We start from the raw sequence: 15,130 nt of genomic DNA on the forward strand, positions 1-15,130 counted from the left end.
TCAACCAAGCCTGGGACTCAAAAGACAACCTACAAAGTTACCCCTGCATGGCCCCATGGGAATCTGACAACCAATCAGAATACAAGCTCAAATTTAAAGCCCAACAGGATATAAATCTCTCTCTCACACACACACACCCATGTGCCATTTTGTCCAGACTCCAGGACCTCAAAGCCATGTGGTCCTGTCCACCATTAAACCATCTTTTCAAGCAGCCTCCATGTTTCCAGTGTCTTTCTTGCCACTTGGAACTGAACCCAGATGGACATTTCTTCCAACAAATCAAAATCTTTCTTTCGATGAATCCATGCCTTGTACTCTGGAACGAGAATCAGTCCTAATCTTCTATGTAACATTCCTTCAGAGAATGGAAGAGTACTAACATATCCTGCTCAGACATCTCTACTCATGGCTGGGTATACCCATTTCTTTCAGCTTTTTTTTCTCATGAGGTTTTGTTTTGGGACCCTGAAACATCTGTGTTACCCTGTTCTACCCTGTGTTACCCTGTTCTACTTTTGCTGAATTGTTTCACCATATTTTCACAAAAGGAAATATTTACATTACTACAGAGAGATGGAAGGATTACATGAATGTTCCTATCTCTCTTTTTAGAGCTACTACATTACTTTTATTAAAAAATAAACAAACAGTATTAATACCAGATTTCATTTTGTATACAAAGTCTCTGGATAATGTTGCGGCTAATTAAAGATTTGACAATATCTACCACATACAATAAATTCAGAGAAAGAGACAGTGAAGGAGAATGAAATTTTCTTTAAAAACATGCAATTCAAGTATAGAACAAGTGGTCAAAAGGGAAGATAGTAGGAAAGTTTCAGTACATTTCAGGTTTCTCTAATAGCTCATCAGTTCTGTAGTTTCACTCAGCTTTGAGAACAGCTTTCCCATTGGTTCACTGAATATATTTGCTTGTTTGCAAAGTCTTGGGTCGATTGCAGGGCTACATAAAGTTGGTGCCCTGAAGCAACAAGTTATTGATTTCTAAAGACCTGCTTGGTGTCTTTGGAAGACACACCATTTTTTTCCAGAATGAGCTCTGCAAACAAGATATCAAAATAATGAAATCCCTTTCCTGTGCAAGGGAAAAGGCACATTACACCTTTGAAAAACACCCTCTGGCAAAGGATGGCAAACAATACAAACATACAAACCCACCAACAAATATGCAGAAATGACAACATACTTGGTGATCCATGCAAAATTATAAAGTTGATATCCACTTACTGTTGGCTATGGTGAAATACAATTAATAGCTTCCTTGCTATTCTCAAATAGTTTGGTGAGTCAGTACAGAGAAACTTTGCAGCACAACTCATTAGCACTTTGAACAACTGGAAGAATATTCAGCCACCTTAGCCTGAAACAATAAAGATCTAGGACTCCTTTAATCACACTATCTTGGAGTGGAAAAGGGAGGGGGGGAATGATCCATCTGGCAGTTTTTGAAAATTGTTCCCGTCTCTCTATATGCCAAAGAGCCCCCCTGCTGCTATTTCCCTCCCCAAAATACCTTGTTCCGTCTATGACAAATGCCATGCTTCTTTCAGGCAATAACAGAGATTGGCATTCATGATTAAATATAGAACTATTATTTTAGAGATCGGGAAATACCTCAGGGAAAGAGTTATATAATATATGTAATATGCTCAGTTGAATTAGAGACTGAATGAAGGTGCATAAAGAACAAAGAGACCTAACCGTCACCTGTCAATCTCTGCACTCAAACTAGAACAAGAGCTAGATGAAATTCCCCAGGGTGGCTTAGGCCCTCCTTAGATGTGGGTTGCAAGCCCTATCAGCCCATTCACCATGAGGCTCAATTCCTCTGAGGCACTAAGTTGAAGAAGACTTAACACAAGGAAAACTATAGGAAAATATTACAGTTTTCATGCAAACTCCTCCTACTGTTGTGGTCCGCCAGCAGCCTGCAGACTTGGCAGCAGAATCGGACAGTGAGGCGGCTGGGGAGGAACATGGGCCAATCCTGGAGTCTGAGGAAGGCTCGAACGAGGGCTCTGCATCAGAGGCAGAGATGGGGCCAGGGCCATCTGGGAGTTATGTGTGGACTCCAGAGCCTCTAGAGTCAGACATCAGCGAGGCAGAGGAACAGGGGGAGCCTGTTCCCAGTGCGTGCATGCCCAGAGCTGCCAGAAGGCAAGAACAGTTAAAACAAAAGGGTGGACTTGGGAATAGGGCTTGGAGATGATTGGCCCCTCCCATAAGATATAAAGGAGGAGCAAAGGCACGTGGGCCTTTGCAGGAAGCAACTGTTGTTCATGCTGGCCGGTTTCAATACTGCAGCTCCGTTTTGAATCTGTGTTCCATGTGGCCTTGCAAAGTTAATTGCCAATTAGGTCTTGGCAGCGTGTCAAGGGAGACAGAGGTGGGTGCCTATCATCCTTATCAGAAGAACTGTGGCAGACTTCTGTTGGACTCTTTACAACTATTTGGGACTTCTCTGTGAAGGAACAGATTGAGAATGAACAGGCTCTGAATGAGCAGAATTCACAGCAGTTGAAATAAAAAGAGGGTTTTTGGAACTCATTGTGTGCTTTTACTGTATCAGGAAACCTAGGTCAGAAGCTCTATCCCATCCTGAAAAACAACCAAATGTTAATAATATTATGTATTAAAGCTAGAGGATTTATTTTCAATCATTCACTCAGTCACAGCCAACAGTCCATTTTCTGGCGCATATTTCCAAGTCCATAAAACATGGCTTCTCAAATTTTCCAATACATGAGTCCACAAAATGTTAATATGCATTTTTAATAAAAAGGTTGGGCTTGCTTGATTTTGCACAATTCCTGCAATTTGAGTTTTAGATAGCTGCTGTCATTTTTTCTTAATTATTTGTTTGTCATCTCTATTGGTTCTATATAGCAACAACTATAGAAAGCCTTGATTTGAATGAATAAAATATTACAAATGGAATCACTGGGCTCCTAGCTTCTCTTAAATCTTTATTTATTTATTTGTTTGTTTGCTTAATTGATATTATTATTATTATTATTATTATTATTATTATTATTATTATTATTTAATCTTTAGTGAGATTCACAGCCTTTGAGGCTGGTTAATAGCTCAGCAGCTCGAGTCCTAACCAAGGACCTAGGAACTGTTAAGGTATCATCGGAAGATGTAAGCTGTTCCGAGTAAGGTCGTTTTTTGTAGAGTCAAAATGTTCATTTTTTATTATTATTATTATTATTATTATTATTATTATTATTATTATTATTATTATTATTATTATTATTATCTCAAGTTGGCGAACATATGTAATACTCCTTCCTCCTCCTATTTTCCCCTGTGAGGTGAGTTGGGCTGAGGGTGTGTGGCTGGCCCAAGGTCATTCAGTTAGCTTTCATAACTAATGCTGAATTAGAATTCATGATCTCCTGGTGTCTGGCCTGGTATCTTAATCACTAGACCAAACTGGCTCTAGTACTCATACACATTTTTCACATTGATCAGAAAATGAGGAAGCAACATTATCAGGAATTTTATTTTGAAACAAGTGTTTGAAAAGACCTTAATGAATTATGCTTCTCTGGTTGTGGCAGGTGAACTATTACCCAGTAGGAAAAATACTTATCTTCACCAATCCGTTCTCTTTAAAGATATTCCAAAGACCATGGATATACTATTATATGCCATGTCATTTTTTAGTTAGGGCTGTATATTGTATTTTGTATTTTTGTAGTATTTTATATATATGATTTTATCTTTTTAATACTGTAAGCCATCCAGAATTACCCCGTGGTAAGGTGGGCAGCCAATAAATTTAATAAATAAGTACATAAATCATGCAACCCTGGATCTCTGAGCAAGCAAGGCAGGTAAATAAAACCCACCACCTATTCTTTCCATTCATCATGACGGCAGCCTTCCACTCATTGTGATTCAGTCTAAAGACAGGAGCCCGTTTACCTAAGGTTAATGATAATCATCATGCATTTGTGTGATTCCCCTTTAAAATCCATCAATAATAGTAGCTATCACTACATTTTCGGCAGCAATTTTCACAACTGTACTGTGTATTGTATGAAAAAATATCTCCTTCTCTTTGTCCTGGATGTTTTTGTCATCCTTTGCCCGAGCGACTCTTGTTAATAGAAACATAATTCATTTGCCTTTTTGCTGGGCTAATATCTTAATTTTGTCGCCTTTCTTCTCTGAAGAGTTGCTGATAACAGCAGTTGACTGATCATTAGGGTTGACCTTTCCTGCACCTTTTCTCGCTCCACACTGGCATTCCAACGTTTTTAAGCTGATTAATGAGATGTTTTTTAAAAAATAAAAATAAAACTTGGGACTTGGCTGAAGCTAAAAATCCACTCCCCTTTCCATGCTCTTTGGCAAGTGAAGGGCCCTTGTACAGACACTTCTCTGAACATATAATCTTCCTGCTTCATGCTGAATTTCATCTATTGGTGATTTTTTTTCATTTCCAAGGTCATGTGTTTTCTCAGCTCTTTGCCCACTATTTTTTACTGTTGCCAGGGTTATTGTTGTTGTTTTTTTTAATTAGGAAAGGATGTTGAAGAGGGGGAATTGTAATACTTATGCAGTGGCTTTTTTACTCATAACACTAAGAGCCATGGAGTTTGAAAAGATCCCCTCATGCTGCTGTTTCTTTCAAAATTTTGTCATTTACTCTTTTGAGTATAAATTGGTTTACTTGAGAGGTATGCACAAAGGGGGAAAAAGCACATATATTTAAAATTATTTCTGAATAGAAAGAAAATGATGAAGACCTCCAACGGACAAATTATATATTACATTCACTCTTTCTGATTTGTTCCGACCTTTATTACTTTTCATGCTGCTGAAAATTAGGTTACAAATACTTCAGGGAAGTAATCACTTGTTCTCTTATTCTGTTATGTGCCATAGACAGTGACACCAGTATTTCTGAAGAGAGATATTTCCCACACACAACTACAAAAGACATTTAACAAAAACTGCCTGGTTTCAAAATCTTTTATTTTGGTTTAGCCTTAAAAGGAGGCCTAGAACTAGTTCAGAGGATAAAATTTGCGACAGTCCTTTGATATTTAGTTATTGGTTGAGATTCAAAACAAACACAGCTCATGGCATATTTCACAGCCAGTTATTCCTTGAGATAGTTGCAAGTCTGGATTGCAATTAACAAACCAATTATAATTACGAAAAATGTGGTTTAAGAAAATATCTCTGCTGAATGTTCCCCTGAATAGAGAAGAATGCAAGGAAGCTCCCATTAGCCTGTAGGTCAGTGAAATATAAAGGTCGGCAGTTCGGCGGTTTGAATCCCTAGTACAGGTCTCCTGCATGAGCAGGGGGTTGGACTAGATGACCTCCAAGGTCCCTTCCAACTCTGTTACTGTTACTGTTACTGTTACAAAATGATTGAATTATGTAAAGTTGCCCCGAACTGCAATTGGATAGATATTGCTTGTTAGGGGGTTACTTTTGTAAACATAGTTGAGTGAAACATAAATTGTAATGACAAAGCCACCTTCTAACAAATGAGAATCCGCATGATCCAATTGTTTGTCCATTTTTTTAAAAAATGTTTTGGAATCTGATAGGTTAAGAGTTTTTAAATCCTGTCCCTGCTTTTATCCCCAGCTGCTAGACAGGCCTGTTATACACAGGACTCCTGTGGAGTTTTTAAAATGCCTGGCCAAAATAAAAACACACAAGCCTATTTAAAGATTTTTCAAAATGATTTTTGTAACACCTGTTACTTATTTACAAATACATATGAGATCTTTTCTATAACATCAGTAAAACTATAGTGAAGTTCAACAATCCAAGATTCGGCTCTATTTCCTTGCATTTGGTTAAACTTCCTATCTCGCTTCTTACCAAAAAAAATATCTTTTTTTCCTACTCAGAACATTCCCAAATGCTCCTGAGTATATAGTTCCCATGGTAACACATTACTTGTCATTTATTCCTAATACAGACTGCAACTGTCACTAACCCACATTAGTAGCGGCTGCCCTTATTTTTTAAAGCAACCGTCACATAGTTATTTTCCACAATTTTATCCGACTAATTTCTATAATACCAGGGCCCTTAACGTTTTCTTAAAGGTAGCTTTAATCATCTTTCTCTCTTCTCAGCTTCTGCAACTATCATTCAGAGCTTTATGCTAACTCTGAATTACCGCCCAGGTCTGCAGTCTGTAGTCTCAAAATTGTGAATGTGTGTATATACTGCCTCACTTTGAAAAATAAGAGTCTGAACAAAATGTTCAAAGCTAATAAGGCTGTATTAGAGGAAAATGAACTCTCCTGACTTTACTTGCTATTTACAAGTGTCTTACATACAGCGATGGCTTGATCGTCAATTCAGATCACTCAAAGGCTTACTTAGCTCAATGTGACAATTTTATAGTGGTTTATTGAAGTGATGTTTTTCAGATGGTTTTGACAAGTGTTTTGTTTGCCACAGAATTAATAGCGGCAAGCCTGAAAGTCATATTAATGGGTTATCCATTAGTCTTTTTGCGGGAAAAAAAGCATATCCTGATATTAAAAAATACTGTAGATCACCTATTTTAAGAGAAGGCATCCTACATTATATAGTCTGCATTTCAACAACAAAACAAAATTCAGACTACAGACAGGGTGTCAGCATTCCAACAAACTCCTCATAGTAATTCAGAACTCCGAGACAAAGTCCATCAAAGTAAGATTTTATTAGAGAAGTCATATTGGCACATCTGGGGAAAACCCAAATCTGAAATCCCGCATTTTCCCCCACCCACACTAAAACTGTCACCCTGCCCTATCCAGTGACATTTATATCACATGGCCCAATCATTCCCCTGTCTCTGCTGCCATCAAACTTCGGTCACTCCCTTCCAGGTGCCAGCAGCTCGACCTTGATCTCATGTGAAAGAATGTTATGATTTACTCCAGGGGCAGCTTTCAAAACCTGTTGCTACCACGGGTTCATGGGTGTGCACGTGCTCGCGCATGCGCAGAAACATCTGGGCAGGTGGGCAGAGCCTCCCACCGCTACTAGTTCGCCCAATCCGGTGTGAACCGGTAGCAATCCACCACTGATTTACTCCCTTCACTACTCTCCTGTTCCCACTGTGGCAGCCCCGTAAAGTCTGACCAAAGATGGATCCAGGGCTGACATAGAGGATCTACTTTAATTTTTTATATCATCACATGCCAAATAAGACATTCCTAACTGAACTGAATTGAATCTTAGCAAAGATTCGGTCTGAAAGAAGGGCAGCTCAATTAAAAATGGGATAAATATGCCATTTTAGCCTACTCAGGAGTTAAACATGATGATTAAGAGGTGCTAGGTTTGTTATGGTGGCAGCTAGAGCAAGGTGAAGCAAATCATGTTTAATGTGCAAAACATATACAGTACTGCCTTACCCTATGAAGGAATTACTTTTTTTCTCCTTCAGGGGCACTCTGAAAGGGCACCCTATTGCCTCCAAGCCCTCTACCACTTCCTGAATGAAATTAGTAGCTGTTGCAGTGTCTTTAGTAAACATGTCATGTGGCATTTGACCACAGTCTGTAGCCTGTTCCAGGACAAATAGAAAAACTGCCTCATCAATTTCAGTGAGGCTTAAATTAGGTATGACAGGATAAATAAACGACTCATTTAAAGGCTGCAATTCTGCATAAACTTCCTTTGGAATAAGCCTCGTAAATCATAAGAAGGACTCTGTTCTGGGAACTATGCCTGGCATAGGATATACCTGGACACAACCAGCACAAGCATTCAAAGAAAATAAACATTTACTCTTTGAATCTGTTCCCTAATTTTAATAAGATAGACAGTTTCAAATGACCATCCAAAGCCACAACATTTGCTCAGAATTCTTCTACCTGGGAAAGAAAGAGAGAAGAAGCCACCTAAGAAATAGCAATTCCACTGACTGAATGCAAACACAAAAATTAATATATGCGAAACACACAGAAGCACAAAAAATTTGAAGTCAAACGTGTACAGGGATTTGAGAATGGGAAAAGGAAACAATGCCAGTGTCTAAGACTGTAGTATGAGTTTGCAGTTATTAGAAGCACTCACTTTATATATTTTTAAAAGTTTGTTGCTCACTTAAAAAAAAGCAAAATATGGATCTTTTTCCAGAAAAAGTAGTTGTCATTAAACCAGTTCTCTTTTCAGAGAGAAAGTTCTTTTTAAAGATTACATTTTGTCAAGGCAATTCAATTAATACAGAGGAACTAATTCCATTTTTTAAAAAGGAAGTTGTCCAAATTGTATTTTAATCAATATCTTAGATAATTTGGATAATAATAGTTAATTCACATAATTAACTATTGCTTATGTGCCATATAGTGGCAATTACATATACAGACCATCTTCAGGATAATCTGTCCCCAACCTGATCCTTCAGGTTCTCCAACAGTGCACCCATCACTGAGCTCATACACCTTGCTGCCAATCCCTAATCCATATCACCACCATGGGGATGGATTGTTCTCTCCACAATTGAATGTTATGAATTGGGTTTGTGTGCGAATATATACATTTATATAATGTATAGAATTTGACTTTTTTTTAAAAAAAAAAAAGAGCAATAGTTTTTTACATGAAAAGATTCCATTGTCCTCACTGCTGACTCAACCACAACACCCATGCTTCCTTAAATCTACAAATAATTTTGCCATCCTAAATTTGGTTGTCAAGATCATTGGTTCCATCATGGTTTTGCAGCATCTGCAGTATCTTTGATGCTGAATTATGCTGTCTTCATTGGTGGGTAGGAAGTTAGAATATGCAACTGTATACCCAATACTATTCTGTTCTTCAACATCACCTCTTCGCAGAAAATAAATGTAGAAATCAGGATGCTATAAAAAGGAAGAATGGGACTGCTACATTCTGATATCATTTCATTTTGGACCATTTCAGTTCTTTGCATATCTGTCATTGATCCTTATCCCCATTCTGATTCCTTATTTTATTTTTAATCTGTAGGATGGATGGATGGATGGATGGATGGATGGATGGATGGATGGATGATGGTCATAAACCAATATGTAATATTTTTTGTGATCAAAGCCTCACACATTTGCTTGAAAAACAAAATTGTTTTACTTCAGAAAGCCAAATAAATTAAAAAGAAGACTTTGGCCATTTTGAAATGCTTATTTTCCCCTCTGATTTTTCTCTGAGATATGTTATAATAATCAAGAGTATCCTGCAGTGTGTGATCAAATAAGTCAAAATGGCATCTGCAACTGTACGATTACAACTCCATCTGCTTTTTACGTGCATTGCATGCTCAGCACCCATAAAAAGTTTTAATTGCATCATCATTTTTATCACACCTTGTGCTCACTCCTGGTTGCATTTTTGTGTCGAGATAGTGCATAGCAGGCAGAATGCACAGCAAGAAAGTGAGAAATAGATTGGGAGCATTGATGGTCTTATGTACGTAGCTGAATATCCTAATACCATTCTTTTCCAAAGGGGGAAATGATGGGGAATCTTAACAGAGAGGCAAATACCTGAAGGTAATTTGTGTCAATGGATGCCATCCAGTGATTAGAAGGAAAAAAGCATGACCACTGTGAGAGCAATATCCAAAAGCAAATCCCTGACCTACTCCCTCCCCCACCCCCCAAGTCAAAGAGACCGTATTAATTTTACACATCTTACTACAATGGCTTCCTCTCACTTAATCTTTGCAGCAGAAATGTGAAGTGATGAGAGAACCTGTGAATCCTCTCTCTACCCCCAAGTGAAAAACAGCAGAGCCAGGGGAGGGGGGTCTTGCCTCTGGGTTACAGAAAACTGAATGACTAGCAAAAGTAAGCTATAGGATTTCTGTGTCTCTTGGCTTCCATCTAATGGTCAACTGGAGTTTGGCATCTCATTTATAGTATCTCTACAGGTAGTCCTCCACATACGACCACAACTGAGACTAACATTTCTGTTGCTAAACTAAAAAATTAAGTGAATTTTTTCCCCCTTTTACGATCTATTTTGCCGCAACTGTTAAGTGAATCACTGCAGCTCTTACGTTGGTAACAAGTTGCCAAATGAATGCGACTTCCCCATTGACTTTGCTTTGCAGTCACACAAGGTGATCACATGACAGGACATTGCAACTGTCATAAATATGAGTCAGTGGCCAAGCCTCTGAATTTTATCATATGACCATAGGGATGCTGCAACAGTCATAAGTGTGAAAAATGGTCATCAATCCCTTTTTTCAATGCCGTTGTAACTTTGAACGGTCACTAAACAAATGGGTGCAAGTTGAAGGGGTAGAATTTGGCTTTTTCTGCAGCTTACATTCTCTCTCCCATTTACCTTTGCTTAAAAGTAAAATGCTAAAATGCACAAAAATGGGCCCCCTCTGAGTAGTATGCTCTTACAATCATGCTTGAGATGTTGCTGGGAGGGCAAATCCTACCCCCCCCTCCCAGTTAAAAAAGCATATTTCAAATTCCTGCAAACTAATTATATTTGCCACACTGCCACCTTAGGGAGAATGTAAGACTTGCACTGTACCAAATACATTTACGTTTCATCAATTTCTTCACCACAGTTTTGAGATCCTTGGCCTCCAAAGTAATTATTGGCTATGTTCCCTTTATATGACAAAGGCATTTCAATCAATATTATTGATTGAATAATAATTGACTATTATGGGCTGCCATGTAGGAACCACAACATGTAACTTTGCACTGCTGAAAATCACCTTCTAGTGTACATCAGAAGTTTGGAATCCTTCTGTGTGAATGCAGAGGAGAGCAAGAATGCAGAGGATGATTAGGGGACTGGAGACTAAAACATATAAAGAACGGTTACAGGAACTGGGCATGGCTAGTCTAGTGAAGAGAAGGACCAGGGGAGACATGATAGCAGTGTTCCAATATTTGAGGGGCTGCCACAGAGAGGAGGGGGTCAAGCTGTTTTCCAAAGCACCTGAAGGGCAGACAAGGAATAATGGATGGAAACTGGCCAAGGAGAGATTCAACCTAGAAATTGTGGGAATCAGGTGGCCATAGTACATGTATAGACCAGTTTAATTGGTTGGACACGTGTATGGAACTTAGCACCGAAATAATCTGACTATGAAAAGCGGGTTCAGCTACATGACCATTGGAGTGGCCCTATTTAGATTGGAGGCTGTGTTTGCCTGCATAGCAGAGACATCTCCTTGTAGAACATTCCTGACAACTGAGGTAGATCTCTGGTAACGGGGCCTCTCGGCCTAGCAGAGGAATATGCTGGGAACAAAGCCAACTATGATAACATAGCCAGAGTTAAGTTTTGTTTTTACCTTAAGTATCGCTTTCCTAGAATTCACGTGATTTACTGTAAATTGTAGAATGTGAAACCTATATGGATGCTTTTCTTCTTCATGCATGTAATATGAGATGTGTAGCCATAATAACACCTTCTGATGACGCTGTATTTTGATAACTAATAAAAGAGATGGCAGGCTTTTGTTCTTTGCTCTCTCATCACGAGAAACACCTGTCCTTGTGCTTTCTCTAATCTGGACTACTCATGAGAAGCCCACCAGGATGATTGCAACAGAAATGAGGAGGAACTTTCTGACAGTGAGAACAATCAACCAATGGAACAGCTTGCCTTCCGAAGTTGTGGGAGCTTCATCACTTGAGACTTTCAAGAAAAGATTGGACTGCCATTTGTCAGAAATGGTGTAGGGTGTCCTGCTTTGGGGGGGGGGGTATTGGACTAGATGACCTATAAAGTCCCTTCCAACTCTGTTAATCTGTCTAATATGTCTAATGGGAGAGACATGGAATCTAAGCATTCTGCACGACACTAATCAATAAAAAACAGGGGGAGGAAGGGGATTATGTGAGTGGGTTTACTACAGCCCAGGCCATATTTTTCCTCCTTCTCTCATATATGTAATGATATGTGGGAATGACTTTGGGAGAAAGGAGGAAGAGCCACAAAGTAGACAATGGTCAGATAAGAGGCAGCAGCTGAGCTCACAGAAGAAATTTAGGCATGGCAAACACCTCAGAAGGAACCCTCCTTTGTCTGTAAAGGCGAGGGGAAAGAGATGTCACCAATTCTGTTGGTGTAACCTTACAATAAAGATAGAGATAGTACTCCTTGGTGTGCTTCTTGTCTGGACTACCTCACGAGGCTGACAATATTTGCAATCATATTCACTGGCTATTAGGAGCAGAGCTACCCAGTTACCAGCAAACAAAAAACAAAAAACACCACCCTAAGTTGCAGGCCAATGAAAACCAGTACATTCTCCAAACTATCAACAACCAGCATATGACAGGGACGCATGATTAGCTATGCCCTCGGTTCACACTTCATATCAAGACTTTCCCAGAATGACTTTTAGTATTAGCAGCTATGAAATATTGTATGTTAAGATTTCACTTGTGCGTTAATAGCAATAATTGACAAATCTTGGAATCATGATCAACTCAGTATGTAGGTCTAACAAAGGTATAATCCGTGCTTGGAATCATTAGGAAGAGAGAACAAAAAATAAAATTACCAAAAAGCTAATAATAATGCTTTCATATAAATCTACAGTGAAACATAATTTGGGGTATTCTGCACAGTTCTGACAATTATCTCTGTAAAATAATATTAGGAACGTGAGGAAAATGCACAAAGAAGAGTAGATGAAGTTATCCTGGAACTAAAGCAATTTCCCTATGAGGAAAAGCTACAAACATCTAGTTTTTTTAAAAAACAATTTATAGCAAGTAAAACAGGCAATGCTGTGCTTGCTGTATCCAGTTTCCAGCCCTGGTTAATTCATCAAGCTGACCACATCAATTTCAACACCATATCCTGTTTGAAAGGCTGACTGAAACAGAACCACTATCAGTAATCTTGGGCTAAAGTGAATCTGCAGTGTCTGACTTCCATATCCTAAATTCTATAACCCCAGGATATCCTAAATGGGGGTTTGTTCATTTGCACTTTGTAACAATTTTATGAGATAGGTTAAGGTGAGAGAGACCAGCCTCTCTTGGATATGAGATTTGAAATTTTAAAATGTGTTAATAAATTAACAAAACAAAATGGCAGCTCAGAGCTGAAACTCCGAGGCTAGGAGGGAGATGTTTTGACATTTTCAAGAGTGTGGGGGTCAATTAACCATCCACAGACCCCCCTCCCAGCAAGCTGAGGTATTTTCGGCTCAATAGAGCTGTGGATGGAGCCCAAGGATAAAACCCGAGCCGAGCCCGAAGATCAGCTGTTTGTCAGTAAAAAGACTGAGGGCGGTGGGGAGGATGTCAACATGGCTGGCTGCCATGACCGGGTCAACCACTGAGTCTAATATAGCTGGTGAAATGGTTGGCGAGACGGTGGCAACAGCGACTCCAGATAGGGTGTTGATAATGATGCCTGGGCTAATAGGCACTGCTTGTAGCAACATGGCGGCGATGATGTCTATGGCAAGGGGGGTTACAATGGCGAGGGGAATGGCGCTAATGACAGCGACGGCGACGGCAACACCAGGAGGCTGCAAGGAAGCCCTTGTTGTTAATAGAGGAGAGGGCAATGCTGCAAAGGCTATAAATGTTAGGATCCCTTCAACCTCTAGGGATCTGTTGCACTCCTCTTTCTTGAAACTCTGAGGACTTATTAAACTAATTGAACTAAGTAGCCTGAGCAAGGTGATGGATAGGGACTGAGGATTACAAACTGGAGATGATGACTTACTCTCCCCCTCAACTGTCCCTCTCTCCTTTATCAGATCTAGATCTATTACGACCACTCAGCGTTAACTTGCAATCTTAGATCGATCTGCAGCTTTATTTACCACCTGTTCCCCCAAGATTACCCTGATTATTTAACCCTAAATACTTTGTCCAGTGGCTCTGCCTTACTTTTTTGATCTAATCCTCGACCATCGCTGGTATCAGGACTGGAGGAGATACAGACATCGAGAGTCTTGGATTATGGGGAGATAGACCACCTTCTCTTTGTTTGTTTCAAATGGTTTGGTCGCTGTGAGAGGACGACCTTTTGAGACCTCTACCCCCACCTCCTTTGGATGGACTTACTACAACCACAAGACTTCCCATCGTCGTGAGAGGGCGATGATGTTCCGATGTATTGACATTTGTAACTTACTGGTCTCCCTTTTACATCTATTTCCTCCCTTATTTTAAATTACCTGTCTTAACCATCTCTAACACTCTTAGAAGAAAATGATCCTTCATCTCCTTCAACTCGCTCCTATCTTTGATGTATTCAACTGCGGAGCTCCTTGCACTGCGAGATTCCCCCCTCTCGCATGTCTGGCCCTCTCAGTTATCAAGGGCCGCCCTTGAGGACGGGTTTTGGAACCCTGAGAGGTGGTTTGCAAAAAACCGACGGCTTTGGGGGTTTTTAGATAAATCTTTAAGTTCTATTTTAAGGGGTTCTGGGAGGGATTGTGGGAATGGATCTGGGGGGATCCATAAATCCACTGAAAGGGGTAATGGGTCTGATAATCATGGTGGGGAGGATGGGGACAGAAATCTGACAAGGATGCAGGGGGATGAAGCAATGGGCATTAGTATAGTAAGTGGGAGGGGCAGATATGACGGCTGCAGGGGGCCATATTATGTTTCGGGAGTGCGCACTCGATGTTTACGAGCGATTGCCCACTCCGACCCCCAAAGCACTGCTCGTTTCCCGGATTGTTCAGAGTCTCAGACCCTGGGTCTACGGCTGATGTTATGTAATGCCAGGTCAGTGGTAAATAAAGCCCCCCTCATTCATGATCTTATTTCAGAGGGGGGTGCTGACCTGGCAGGGATTACGGAGACCTGGTTAGGCCAGGAGGGAGGAGTTCCCCTTGTGGAAATGTGCCCACCAGGTTTCCGTGCATTCCATCAGCCAAGGGCTCAGGGAAGGGGTGGGGGAGTGGCAGCAATCTTTAGAGAAAGTCTTTGCCCGAGGGAGGCCACTGTTCCTCAGATAGCCGGATGTGAGTCCCTCCTTGTGAAGTGGGGTCAGGGGATTCAGATGGGCCTACTGATTGCGTACCTGGCTCCCTGCCACGTAACAGCGGTCCTGCCTGAGCTGCTCGACATTATAGCCGGGGTGGCGGTGGAAACCCCCAGACTTATTGTTATGGGGGATTTTAACC

The sequence above is a fragment of the Pituophis catenifer genome, unplaced genomic scaffold, assembly GCF_029215685.1.
Source record: "Pituophis catenifer annectens isolate HBS135680 unplaced genomic scaffold, rPitCat1.0.hap2 SCAF_2, whole genome shotgun sequence".
In the NCBI taxonomy this organism is placed as follows: Eukaryota; Metazoa; Chordata; class Lepidosauria; order Squamata; family Colubridae; genus Pituophis; species Pituophis catenifer.